At 43.9% G+C, this 3,985-nt stretch overlaps 1 non-coding gene across 1 annotated transcript; it reads right to left on the bottom strand.

Moving 5' to 3' along the window:
- Positions 1-3,563: 3,563 nt before the first annotated feature.
- LOC140274196 (U5 spliceosomal RNA) lies at positions 3,564-3,677 on the bottom strand. Its single transcript, XR_011908171.1, has one exon. It is a non-coding gene; the product is annotated as a U5 spliceosomal RNA (small nuclear RNA).
- Between the last annotated feature and the right edge of the window lie 308 nt (positions 3,678-3,985).

Here is a 3,985-nt window from a genome sequence, read left to right on the forward strand (position 1 = left end):
CTTTTCTTACCCGCTTTTTACCAAGTATGGTTGGACATTCACACCTTCGTACAGCGGAACACCTCCGCTCCCTCTTTTGATGGTGTATGTTCGGGCATTCAAACCTTTTCTTACCCGCTTTTTCCAAACTATGGTCGGCTATTCACAGCTTCCTCTCCACCCACCATACTTGTATGGTGGGATATTCACACCCACTTGCATCCGAAGACCTCCGCCCCAAATTTTGTTGATATTTAGTCGGACATTCGCACCTTACCCGCTTTTGGCAAACTATGGCCTTCTTGCAGCCAAACAACTCTGATCTTGCTTTTGATGATGTAAGGTTGGGCATTCAGACCTTGCTTCACCTGCTTTTCACCAAATATAGTCGGACATTCACACCTTCTTGCAGCCGAACACTTCCGCTCCACCTTTTAGTGTTCTATCACACCTTTTTTTTCACCGCATTTTATACATTATGGTTGGAAATTTTCAACCACTCTCATCCGAAGACCTCTCCTCCCGCTTTTGTTAATATATTTGAACTTTAGTTTGACATTCAAACCTTCTTGCAGCTGAACCACCTCCGCTCCCTGTTTTGATCATATATGGTCTGGCTACTACCTTTTCTTACCCGTTTGTGAGTAATTATGGCTGGACATTCACACCTACTTGCAGTCGAACACAACCTCTCTCGCTTTTGATGATGTATGGACCGGCATTTTTACCTTTTCTAACACATTTTTCAGCAATTATGGTCGGAGATTCACACCTACTCACAGCCGAACAACTCCGCTCCCGCATTTGATGATGTATAGTCGGGCATTCTCACCCTTTCTCATCAGCTTTTTGCAAATTATGATCTGACATTCACACCTACTTGCAGTCGAACAGCTCTGCTCCCGCTTTTGATTATGTTTGGTTGGATATTCGAACCTTTTCTTAACTTCTTTTTACATATTTTGGTTGGACGTTCACACCTTCTTGTAGCCGAACACTTCCACTCCCGCTTTTGATGATGTATGGTCCAGTATTCTTACCTTTTCTAACACATTTTTCAGCAATTATGGTCGGACATTCACACCTACTCACAGCTGGACACCTCCGCTCCCGCTTTTGATCATACAATGTCGGGACATCGCTCCTTGTCTTACCAGCTTTTTACAAACTTTAGTCGAACATTCACACCTTCTTGCAGCTGAACACCTCCGCTCTCTCTTTTGATCATACATTGTCGGGCATTCGCACCTTGTCTTACCCGCTTTTTACAAACTATAGTCAGACATTCACACCTTGCAACTGAACCTCCGTTCCCTGTTTTGATCATGTATGGTCTGGCAATACTACCTTTTCTTCCCCCGTTTGTGAGTAATTATGGCTGGACGTTCACACCTTCTTGTAGCCGAACAACTCCGCTCCCGCTATTGATTTTGTACAGTCGGGTATTTTAACCTTTTCTTACCCGCTTTTTACCAACTATGGTTGGACATTCACACCGTCTTACAGCGGAACACCTTCGCTCCCGCTTTTTATGGTGTATAGTCGGGCATTTGAACCTTTTCTTACCCGCTATTTACAAACTATGGTAGGACATTCAAACTTTCGTGTATCCGAAAACCTCCGCTCTCTCTTTTGATCATACATTGTCGGACATTCGCACCTTTTCTTACCGGCTTTTTACAAACCATGGTCGGACTGTCACTCCTTCTTGTAGCCGAACACATCCGCTCCCGCTATTGATTGTGTACAGTCGGGTATATTAACCTTTTCTTACCCGCTTTTTACCAAGTATGGTTGGACATTCACACCTTCGTACAGCGGAACACCTCCGCTCCCTCTTTTGATGGTGTATGTTCGGGCATTCAAACCTTTTCTTACCCGCTTTTTCCAAACTATGGTCGGCTATTCACAGCTTCCTCTCCACCCACCATACTTGTATGGTGGGATATTCACACCCACTTGCATCCGAAGACCTCCGCCCCAAATTTTGTTGATATTTAGTCGGACATTCACACCTTACCCGCTTTTGGCAAACTATGGCCTTCTTGCAGCCAAACAACTCTGATCTTGCTATTGATGATGTAAGGTTGGGCATTCAGACTTTGCTTCACCTGCTTTTCACCAAATATAGTCGGACATTCACACCTTCTTGCAGCCGAACACTTCCGCTTTTAGTGTTCTATGAGGCATTCACATATTTTTTTTCACCGTATTTTATAGATTATGGTTGGAAATTCTCACCCACTCTCATCCGAAGACCTCTCCTCCCGCTTTTGTTAATATATAGTCGGGCATTTGAACCTTTTCTTACCCGCTTTTTACAAATTATAGTCGAACATTCACACCTACTTGCAGCTGAATACTTCCGCTCCACCTTGTAGGTATGTATGGTTGGCATTTGCACCTCTTTTTATACTGATTGCTGAAGATTAAGTTGTACTTTCTCAAACTACAACTTTTTTTTATTTGTTGAAACTTGATTTGAAGTGGATAAATAAGGAGGACAAACAGTTTTAAGTCACGCTGATAGAAGAAATTAATTTTATAGCAAAATCTGTACTTCGTCATATGTCGAGAGATGCTTATTGCTGAAGAAGTTCTTTCTCATTCTACAAAGTACAACGTTGTTTATCGTTGAAACTTGATTAGACATGAATAAATATGAAGGACAAAGCAGTCTTAACTTGGTTTGAGTTAATGAATTCGTTTTATAGGAGAATCCGAATTCGTGCATAACTCATAAAACAGAGCTTATTGTCGGATTCCTGAAGAATGATTCTGGTTCTTTCTAATAATACAAAGTTTGTTGTTTATTGTTGAAACTTCATCAGAAGTGAAGAAATAAATGAATGCCTATCAACAAATTGACCTTCTGTTGACCTTCGGGGAGGTGAGTATCTTCACTAGACTCACCTGTCTGCTCTTCCTCCTCATTTAGCGTAGCTCCACCCTCTGCCTGTGAATTCTCACAGACTTCAACACTGAGTGGTGAGGCCTCTACAGGCCCCTCCCCTTTTTGCTCCTCACTTCCAATCCGAACTTTTGGCGGGAAGTTTGAATTTATTGGGTCAACCTCTTCACTTTGTTCACCAACTGCCACCTTTGGTCCTTCTCTTTGTTGGCTTGACTGTGGCTTTACCGTCTTTAATTTGTTGGCAAAAGATTTAGGGCAATCTCTGAAGAGGTGATTTAATTCTCCACAGAGATTACATTTCCTGCCATTTGGACACTCTCCAAAAGTTTGCCCAATTTCTCTGCTCTTCCCACATAACACCTTGGTACAAGCCTCAACCAGGTGCCCATGCTCACCACACTTGCGGCAGAACTTGGGCTGCCCCTGGTAGTGGATGTAACCTCGGTTTTCAAGGTGGCCAGAGTGTCGCCCACCCGCTGCACTGAGCACTCTTCAGCCCTTTTAAATGGTATAACTTTGCACTCCCGCACGCTCCAGCAAGCACCATTCAAGCAACAACTTTGCACTCCAGCTTCGAACATCGGCACAGTCGCAACAAGTAAGGCGACTCTACTCAGAGAAGTCACTCTGCATAGTAACAAGATTTCTTTTGCACAGACAGAAAGGGCTTCACCCGCAAAGGTAAAGCCTGCCAAAAATAGAAACAACTCATTAGTGCTGCTCTCCACAGAAATCTTTAGTAAAAGGCGAAAGACTTGTACGTTATGAAGAGAAACCAGAGTACGATTATCCGTCACTGCGGGAGCAGGGCATCAGGCGTGGTGAGCTTTGCTTGGTTGAGACGCTTGCCCCCCCCCCCTTGCTCCTCGGCTGACCAAGTAGGAACAATCGGGCCCTCTTCGATGGCTGCCTTGTCTTTTACTCTATGCAAAAGACAAGGCAGCAACAAAAACACCACGAGAATCCCGTATTGAGGCTTTGTTCTGACCGCTCATTCAGTGTCGCGTTTCTTTCAAGCAATTCTCCCGGTTAGCCGACACTCGGCTCGCTCCCATAGCCGTGTTAAAGTCTACTTCGCATTCACTCTCTTTT

The sequence above is a fragment of the Leuresthes tenuis genome, unplaced genomic scaffold (assembly GCF_036924035.1).
Source record: "Leuresthes tenuis unplaced genomic scaffold, fLeuTen1.0.hap1 SCAF_17, whole genome shotgun sequence".
Taxonomy (NCBI): domain Eukaryota; kingdom Metazoa; phylum Chordata; class Actinopteri; order Atheriniformes; family Atherinopsidae; genus Leuresthes; species Leuresthes tenuis.